The sequence below is a fragment of the Gouania willdenowi genome, chromosome 7 (genome assembly GCF_900634775.1).
Source record: "Gouania willdenowi chromosome 7, fGouWil2.1, whole genome shotgun sequence".
NCBI classification, from domain to species: Eukaryota; Metazoa; Chordata; class Actinopteri; order Blenniiformes; family Gobiesocidae; genus Gouania; species Gouania willdenowi.
The window spans coordinates 5,772,589-5,782,975 of record NC_041050.1 but is presented as its reverse complement, the minus strand read 5'-3'; the positions used below and the strand labels follow the sequence as shown (position 1 = coordinate 5,782,975).

At 38.8% G+C, this 10,387-nt stretch overlaps 1 protein-coding gene across 1 annotated transcript in view; it reads right to left on the bottom strand.

Moving 5' to 3' along the window:
• LOC114467593 (proline-rich transmembrane protein 3) overlaps positions 1-10,348 on the bottom strand; it is a 23,097-nt gene extending 12,749 nt beyond the window's left edge. The window contains exon 1 of the mRNA XM_028454008.1: positions 10,065-10,348. The gene's annotated coding sequence lies outside the window, so the exon portion shown is untranslated. The remainder of the gene's footprint in view (positions 1-10,064) is intronic.
• Between the last annotated feature and the right edge of the window lie 39 nt (positions 10,349-10,387).

Sequence of the window (10,387 nt, the reverse complement as noted above, 5' to 3'; positions counted from 1 at the left end):
CAAATACTAAAAAAAAAACCAGTTTCTCATTTCCCACTTGAGACTTTAAGGCTTTTCTTTGCTGCTAGTTGTGTTTGGGTCATGGGTGCCGTGTTTCCAGCCTCCAGCTGTAGCACCGTGAGTGCTGGAGCTCAGCGTACCCATCGAAAAGTAGAAACACACAACCCCTCCACCCATAGCCCTGGGGAATTACACAACTCAATGAGTCATTTAGCCAAACAGCTGCCAGTCACATCCTCTCAAAACACCTCCAACTACATCAACCTTAACTACACTGGTTTCTCTTATCAGGAGATGGCCTGAGGCACTGGAATCAGGATCAGAGTAACACAATAAGGGAAAGCACAGAAAGAAGAAATCAATCCTGTCGATAACGTGTCAAACTCATGACCACGGGGGCCAAATTTGGCCCTTTGGTGCATCCAATTCGGCCCACAGTAGGAAGTAAACTCAACAATATTTACAGGTGATCACAGCTTTCCCAGTGCTTATATTGCATGATTTCAGTCATTTTTAATGTTAAACTATTTAAAAAAATTCAAAATTCTTATTCAATTTTCCTCAAATCATCCTTAATATTTACTTAATTAAATAGAAATCGGTCCCAAAATGCAGGAAATTTCAAGTGAATATCTTGTTGGAACTGATATCTATCATTTATTGCTTGGATATGGTTGGTTTCTTACATATTTTGTATTTTATGTATACGTAGAAGTGCAAACTAGACCAGTGGTTCTCAACCTTTTCAGCCCTGGTCCCCCAAAATAAAGGTAGGAAGAAATCATTTAAACTGGCAAATACTTGGGATGACAAATGGTGAATGTGGTTAAATTGGAAAAAATAACCATGAAATATGAAGATAGTGAAAGTGACAATAATGGGTCAATATATGTGACATTAGGTGATAAAAGTGGTGGGAAGGGTTTTTAAGCGCCGAAAATGTCTTGACAGTGAAAAAAAATGTGGAGAGAATGCATTGAAATTTAAAAAAAATACATTAAAAGGAGCAGAAATATGGCAAGAAAAAGTGATAAAATAGATTCAAATATGGCAAGTTTGGTGTAGTTGCAGAAAAAGGGTAAAAATAAGCCAAAAAAATATTCATAGTTTCTTGAAGGCATCTGGTGACCCTTTCACAGTGTCTCGCGACCCCAAGGTTGAGAACCACTGCAATAAGGGAAAACACAGAAAGAGGAAATCAATGGCTGCACACGAGCTTTCGCATGTAAGGTGTGTGTGTGTGTGTGTGTGTGTGTGTGTGTGTTCGTCACAGATCTGTAAGCCAGAGCACACACAGCCTTTCTGGATCAGAGTCTCTCTCTACAAATCACAGTCTCCTGTTTACTGGGTGAGTGCAGATAAAACAAAGTGTCTGAGAGGAAGATCTGTCAATGAGTGCAGAAATATAAGTGGTGGTTAATCTCAATCTCCTCCCACTCACAGGAGCCTCCCTGTTTATTTTCCATCATGCCTCAACCGTCCCCTCCACTCGCTCTTTTTCCCATCTCACTCTCACTCTCTCTCTTTTTCTCATGTCCCCCATTTAACTACAGATATATTTATTACCACTTTACAGCTTGCACCTGGGTGTGGGTTGAAAAACCAGGGCTAAAGATGCAGCGATAAGCTCAGAGAAAGAGGAGGGCGAATAAGAATGCAGTGATGAGAGAGTAGCAGAGATAAGGGAGTGGAGATGGTGGAGGAAGCATGATGTGATGAAGCTGACAGTGGAGACACAAATTAAAGCACATGCAGACAAAGTCGGTGTTTGGTGTAAACTCCATGACTGGTGCAGAGCAGTTGGAGCAAAACAGAGGAAGGGAAATGATGTTTATGGATGTACAACGCTGTTCTGGTTTGGTTCGTCGCTCCAGGAAGGCATGCGGAGCTTCCTCGCCTTTCCTCAGAGGTCAAAGGTCAGGTGAACAGTCTGAGGCACAGCTCAAAGAAGACAATCATATACGAACCAGTTACAGCCTGCCTGTGTGTTTGCGTATTGAGTTGGGGAGTGGAGGAGATTAATGAGTCACGCAAAAAAAAAAAAAAAAGGTTTGAGTCAGACTGGCTGTCAGCGTTATTATGATCTGCTCCTTCCGTTTGTAAAAACATCCAGACTGCATTTTAGGTCATTTAGCGGGTTTTTTTTTTGGGTCAAAATGACCATTTGTGCTGCTTTTAGTTGCTCTAAATAATCAGGAAAAGTTAAAGACAAAAACCTCTTTTGTTCACCAAAAAAAGGATAAAAATAGCTGTGACCCGAAAAATAATATATGACCGCAGGGGCAACAGTTCCAATTCTACGGTTTGGTCGTAGACAATGAGGCAGAGAAGAAGAGCTCTCCTAAGAGACCTTTACTCTCCCTTAAACAGTGCGCAGCTGATGCTCCGGTGGCTCTCTCCAAATCTCTACAGAGGATATCCCAGAATCCCTTAACTGTGACAAAATGTCTCCAAATGTCTCCTTTGCTCTGGATTTACCAAAGCAGATATCGTTATCATGCTAAGGCTCTAATGCAGACATTGTCAAAAGATAAAAAAACATTTTTAAAAATTACAGCGAAATATACAACAAAATGACAAAAATACACAAAATTACTCCAAAAATATCAGAAAATAAGTAAATTGCAAAATATACAAAACAAAACACAAAATTGACACATAACACACAAAACAACATTAAAAATACAAAAAAATGACTCACAAAATACACAAGACAAACAAAAATACACAAAATGAGTCAGATCAAAACAATAAAAATTCAAATAAGAGTAGAGCTGAACAATTTTTGGAAAATAATCTAATTGCAATTTTAATCCTCAATATTGGGATTGCAATTTAATATGCGATTATTTTTTCAAGGGCCTCTTGTCATGTATTTTTCAATGAACACAAGCAATAAATGAATCTGTTTCATAATAAACAATTTCTGATTTATTTAAACTTTAAATAAATATAAAATATACATTTTAAAGCACAGATTACGACAATAAAGCAAACAAATCTGTGGCTTTACCGCTTCAACATATCTAACTAACTTCACGTTTCATGAAACATGTAAACATGTGGCCTGCATTTCTTAAACACTCTGAACTTAACAGGACAGTATAAGACAGGACAAGAAAAAAATAAAAATAAAAAAAAATTGCAGGCTTTGCGATTAGAAAATCGGATTTTATGATAACGCAATAATATCCCAAATTCAATTAATCGTTCAGCCCCCTCAGACTGGTTATTATTCTTAATGCTGACATGAATGTAGAGGATTAATGTGGCCATCAGAACAGAAAATCACATTTTTGTGGCCCCCATTGTGATAAACGTTGCTGATGTCTGCTCTAAGGGGACTTGGAACACATCACTCCATATTTTCATTGCACTGTGGTAAGCAGTGAGCATACTGCATAGCTGTCGTCATTCTCGGGGCACAATGTGGCCTTTGTCTGGAGCAGGAAATACTCAATAATGTTCAATAGTACAACAAGTACCAATGTGTGAAAGATTACTATGAACTCCTCGACCACAACATGGACTTAGAACTAGCAGCTGCGACTAATCAGGTAGTCATTGTGACGTCACGTCTGCACAGACGGGTCAACGTGTCCGGGCTGAATATGAAGCCAGGTGTGTGTTTTAGAGGTGATGGTGATTCCTGACAAAATAGCCAAGAACAAACCTCGATGACAGCTGTGCACTCGTCCACCATTATCCAAAGTTAAAACACCTACGCGAGGGTAAAGACGTGGGCTGGTCGCTAAATGGAGAGCTTCCTGGTGGAACGGGCTTAGAGTTATTTAATAACAAGAAACTCTGCTGTACCAATGTTTATTCATTGTCAATCAAAAGTCAATTAGCATAATTCAGAGGCAGGTTCCTCCAGTGGGAACAGTGAAGAGACAATTTTGCAACATATTAATATTTTGTTCATATTGTTTTTAGTCTGTTTATATCTTTAATTATTAGATTATTATCCAAAAAATATAAATAATTTTTTTTTAAAAATACTACAACCAATCAGGGAGCTGGATTTGGTTATAATCCCTCTAAACTAAAAACGGTCTACCAGTACCACGAGTGAGATTCTTTAGTGTACTAGTAGTAGTACTAGTAAATAAAACATTTTGTTTTACTAGCAAAGGTCTTTGGTGCACGAGTAGAAATTACTAGTAAAGCAAAATCATCTACTTTAGACAATTTTGTGTTATTACTAAAAGTACAAGTAAAGTTAAGAGTTTTTACTAACGTATTTTAAGTCTACTGGTAAAGCCAATGGCAAGCCTGATTTTGCCCCGCCCCCTATTTAGTATATAATGCTTACATGTAATAAAAGTCACACTTTTTACTTCACTATGGTTGATATCATCAAGATCAAATTTATGTTTAACGGCTTCCCATAACGGAGTTTATTTGACCAGTGGTTCTCAATCTTTTCAGCTTGTGACCGCCAAAATAAAGGTTCCAGAGACCAGGGACCCCCACTGTAGCTGTAGGTGATTGAACACAGACTTGAACATTGAAGAACAGTCATGTGGAGACAGGGCCATCTGTAAGGGGGAATAAAGGGGAGAACTTTGTGCGGTCCATCCATAAAGTCAGCAAAATGATGGTCCATTGTTCTATGAATCTGTGATAACCACATTTATTTATTTATCTGAATAATATCCACTGCCATAGTATATAGTCATCTTAAAAATGTAAATCATTGTTTTAATCACAAGTAAAATGGGTTAAAAGTGACCACAAATGGTGGAAAAGGTGGTGAAATTTTTAAGAGTTGCAAAGTAGAGTGGCCAAAAACGGACAGAAAAAGTGGTAAAAAGGATTCAAAGTGTCAATATTGCCTTAAAAGTGGCAAAAAAAAAAAAAAGTAGGAACAATTAGTTTGAACTGGAAAATAATGAAACATGCACTTGATGGTAATTGTGTAAGCAAAGTCTAGTTTGAAACTTAGCTTTAAAGGTTATCTAGGTATATTGGCTTTATTACTTTATTCCATCACAAATAACTAAATAATCAAAGAAATTCAGATACAAGAGGAGCTTGTTTGTGGACAGGGAAGGATTATGAAACATAGACACGAGGGTAAAATCTTGGCAACACAAAAAGAGTTCCTGAAATTGATGAATGGAACACAAAGATATCCATGAAGTGGAATAAAGCAGCAGAAGGCCGTTGGTCTGTGTGATACAGCTCAGTTAAGGGTTCAGCTTTCCAGGCAGATGATGTGTTTGTACTGAGTTATGGACACGAGGGGGGAGAGGTAGAGGTGTTGAATCGGTGTATGTATGTGAATCTGTGAGAGGGGGAAATAGCAGAGCAGTATGTGTGGTTATGCTGGTATGTGGGTGGGGGGGGGTGCTAGTTTGACCGTTATAAATTCCACACCTTGAACCCACATATGGATTACAAACAGCTTCTTACAGTGCTCTCATGCTACTAAAGAAAGGTCCTTATCCATGCTTAATCCAAACTGAAACACATTGAGATATAAATCCAAGATGCTTTATAGATATTCTAATGTCTTCTAGGTGAGGTCAACCAAGTTTCAAGCTAAAGCTGAGTGTTTAGCTCTTAAGACAAACCAAAGCCTGTTAAAGACGTCTCTGTGGCCCTGCTCCACTGCCTGGGAGGGTGACAAAACTCCAGCCGAGCAGCCGACCACACAGTGAGCAGAGGCGGCCTCCAGAACCAATCGCTGATGCTTTTGATCCTCAGTTGGAGCGGACGTCCAGCTTTGAAAGTGCTGAGCCCCACAACATCTCTAAATCACGCTCAGCCCTGATGTCAGCCACAGATCAAGAGCTAAAGGGTCAGCCTTAGAGGGTCAAACACACTTAAAGCTACACTGTGCACACTTCAAAACACACTCTGAGGCTGACAATGTGCGTGTGGGTAAACAAAGACTAAAGATATCAAGAATTTAGGAGCAGATTGAATTCAGACGCTCAGATTACGAGAGCCAAAGACGGAAAAAAGAATTCATGTTCTGAAATAGAGAAAGCAATATGAACCCCCAACCCCATGTTGGTGACTCGTCATGGCAGAAGCATCTACAATCACACAGCTGCGTGGGATTCGAGCAAAATGTGAGAATGGTTCACCAGTTGGCGGTAATTAAAGATTTCATAAAAGTTTTGGAACCACATCAGACATTTCAATGGCATTTTTCCCATTAAATAAACATGTGACTAAGGGTTTAACAGTGTAGCTAATGTTGCTCTTGAGTGATTTCAACATAACAATCCTGTTTTTGTAAATCGTCTGGTGCATATAAAATGTAAAATGAATAACAGTAGTTGAAACTATTAACCATTTTTAGCATGTTTGGTACAATTTCAGGACATTTATTATCAAGTAAAGTCATCTAAATAGGGAAAGATGATGAAACGGAAACGTAAAAGTATAAAGTCGGCTTTACACAATCATGATTTTTGGGCCAATCATTAATCAGTAAGTTTTTTAAAAAAATGATCACCGATCGGATCATAAGAGGAGGGATGGGTACCGACTTTTTTAGTTATCAACTGAATTCCTTTGGTACTAACCACAGATGCTGACTCCGCTTTCAGAGCCGATATAGACTCGGGAAGCAGATCTGGCACAGCGCTCCACTCCCACCATCAAATATGAGTGAAACGCTTGTACTATAGAGCCCTGTAACGTAGAGCAATCATGTCCTTGGTGTGAAACGTCTTCAGAGTAAATGAGACGGATAAAACAATGCAATGGGAGCATCTACAGAGAGTTTCATCACGACAATGATGTCAATGATTGGATCGGCGATATAAGACATCACGGCCGATTACATCAATTGCATAAAATGCAAAATATTGGCCGATCCGATATAGCCAATCGGATTAGTGTAAAGCCTAGTGTAAAGTGGACGTGATGCGAAAATGGCTATACCCTGAAACAGAATTTGGGAAATTTTGAAAAGGACAATCGGACGCCCCAGATTACCAATGAGACACTCCCAGAAACCCTGAGACACAGCAGGAAAACTTTCAGGAAAACCCTTCACAGGAATCCATCCCAGGTCAATAAACTGTGAACTGGGACATGTTACAGCCATATGCAATAAAAAAAAAAGGATTGAAATATATGTACATTAAATAAAGTAACTATCTTGTAATTTGTCCCCCTTGTTGGATTTTTAAAAACATGTATAATTATATATATATCTAAAAATGGATCATTGCATTGACTGAACTGTAAGAAAAGCTCAAATGACCTGAAACAATTCAAAGCTTACGAGCAGATGGTGTTTGTGTTTTGGGGGTTGGGTTTCAATGAGACGGATACAGGACTGACTCTTCTCTTCTATACTGTGAGTCTGAAAGCTCATAAATGGGAAGCTCAAGATAATACGCAATAATTAGCCATTGTAAAGTGACCACTGACAAACCAGTGAGCTATTTATCCTGGCCTGGGGTAGTAATCCAGAAGGAAAGGATCATTATGTCCGTAGAGTGATGTGTTGGTGAATTGGTCTATAATCATTTTGTGAGCGCTTGATGACAGAATCTCTATAACTGCAGTGTTCAGCGGTGTGCCAGGCTCATCAATGAACACAGGGAACAACAGCTGACCAGACAAGCTGCTGGAGCTCACATTTCCTCATGGTATGAAGGTATCAGGATCCAGTTTATCCATTTATTGTGTGTAGGAGGGGCAAAAATGTCATTAATACAATCTTAATAGAAAGTAATGAGTATTTGGTTGTATGTTCAATGTTTATTTCATTTATTTTGTGACAGTATTTTGTTCAAAGGTTGTGCTTGAGGAGGTTTATTTCCTACCAACCAGAAACAAGTAATCAGTGACCCATTTATTTCCAAAGAAATGAAAACTCAAACCTCCACCAAGCGCCAAATCTTCTCTTTGCCAGACATTTTCAGTTATCTAGACCAGTGATTCTAATCATTCACACTTCAAAGCCTTGGAAGAAATGTATATCCCCATTAATTATCATAAATTAGGTCCAAATGTATGGGAATCCCCATTTTTTATTTGATAAATTGCGATTAAATGCACAATTCAGATCCGATCTAGATAAAACTAAGTGGGGTACTTGAGTAACTACCCCCACATAACTCAGTTAAATTCTACAAAGGTCGGTCAAATGTGAACCGAGATAAGAATTTTTGAAATTTCGTCAATAATGACAGATAAGGATTTATTTTATTTTTCAAACTGAACCAGAATCAATACATTGATCTGGATCCCCTCCGGAATTATAAGGAATCTTCCAATACATAAAGTTTATCTTTGGATAAAAGCACTTTTAAAGTAAGCATGCCAAAATGCAAACAAATAAATAAATATACATCACTTAATATATGACCTTCTAGGTGGAGGTAACTATGGTGATTTTTTACCTATTTGGGCTGCATGTCGCAATAATTTAATTTAGGCCCACCTTATATCATATTTTATGAGCATTCTATGAATTTATTTGAATAACGTTAAAGACAACCAGCTGTGAAGGAAGACATTGATATGGACATGTTTTGAAATTGCACTGCTGCTGTTTTACTTCAATTAAATTTGTGCTGAAACTGAATGTCTCTTGGAGTGAGGTGAAATCCAAGGAACAAACTATAACAAAAATGGCGTCAAGCCAACCACTTTCCTCCTTGTCTGGCAAAGAAGGAAAATAAATCAAAGGAAGATTGAAGTAAAAACAATTCTATGCATCCATCTACTGCAGGGACTCCACATCCCACAATGCAATGTGCAAAACTTTTTGACAACGTCAATAAACAGTGTGTTTACAGTGGAGATCAAAACAAAAATTCAAGCAACAATTTCAACCTTTTACATCTTTTTTGGAGCAAATGTGTTTTGATTTATGGATCTGTGAGGCCTAAAGTATAAGCCTTCATCAGATAGATTTTATTTATTTTATTATCAGGAACAATATAAACACCATTGCCTCGGGTAAAGAGGAAAATGGGTAATGCATGCAGGGACTTCTAGCTCAGGCTAATTTGCAGCCCTTTCACCTCCAGCAGCTTTGAATGTAAAGATTACTTTTATTTTGAAAATACTTTTGTATGAAGCTTAATCTTGTATCAGCGTTATAACTATAACTAAACTTTTTAATTTTTAGGATTGTACATATGAAGTGTTGTGTTTTCAGTGTGTTTAATGTTATGTAACGACACCTGCAACTACAGCTTTTGTTTTTCTAATCTTCAGAATGAGGCTTATTGTTTGATTCCAGGACATAAGAATCCATTCATAAGGGTGTGTTGGTTGGTTTCCTATTCAGATGAAGTCATTTCAAGATTCTAGACTAAAATGACTGGGATTTGCGCGCTTTGACGCACTTAAATTCCAATAAAAAGGAGATCAATTTAAAATGTAACCATCTTGTAAACACGTGGACACAACAAGTTGCGCACCTGCCAAAAAAACAAAAAACAAGTAAAGCAACACTAGTGTGGATATAGAGCTCCTCCACTTGTTGCTGTTGCGCCAAAACGCGCACACCACACCAGTCACTTCCTAAACAAACTGGATCAGCATTCCCACAAGCGCGTATTGGAGAATATATCTTTAAATAACTTTTCATTTCTTATATTGGAAACGCTGCAGCTAACTAAGAGAATATGAAAGCATTTCATGAAATTATTGTAATTTTTTTTACATTTTGTGAGGATATAGCTTTGTAGTTTTTTTTTTTTTTTTTTTTTTTTTTACTAAGGATACATAGCATTAAGTTATTCTGGTAACATGTAAATTTAACGCAGTTTCCCTGTTGGGTAAAGTCGGCTACTTTAGGATATGTACAGCGTTGCGTTATATTCCCAGAATGACGCACCAGAGGCGCGTCCTTGCTTTTACGCATTCTTTAGCGCAGAGAGAACGAAACCAAGCTCATCTCCTAAAAATACGAGAACAAATAAATAAATAAATAAATAAATAAACATGACACGTGCGCTGTGTCGCATTGACGTCACCGTGTGCGTGTGTGTGCGAGTGAAAGCCTGCGCGGCTCAGTTTACGCGCAGCGCGTCAATGCGCAAAGTGTCGATCCTCCGCAGAGGTGGAGAAAAACGTACCTGCCGCCCCGCTGATGGCGTCCTCTGCGCCCCGCACACAGAGCAGGAGCTGCCGCTGCTGTGGTCCAGGTTATACACTGCTGCAGTGTGTAGCACAGTGCGCCCCCTCTGACCAACGCTCCATCCCCTCTCAGCCTTTTTTCCCTTTCCTCACGACGATCGCGAGCCTGTTACACAACAGCAGGCAGCCACGCACACGCACGCACGCACATGCAGCTTCAGGCTGAGCACGAGCACCGCATCACTTCATCGTCCATCTTCATCCACCGAGCCGAGCAGCCTGTTTAAAATACACCGAGGAAATATGAGGACGCTGCACTCGA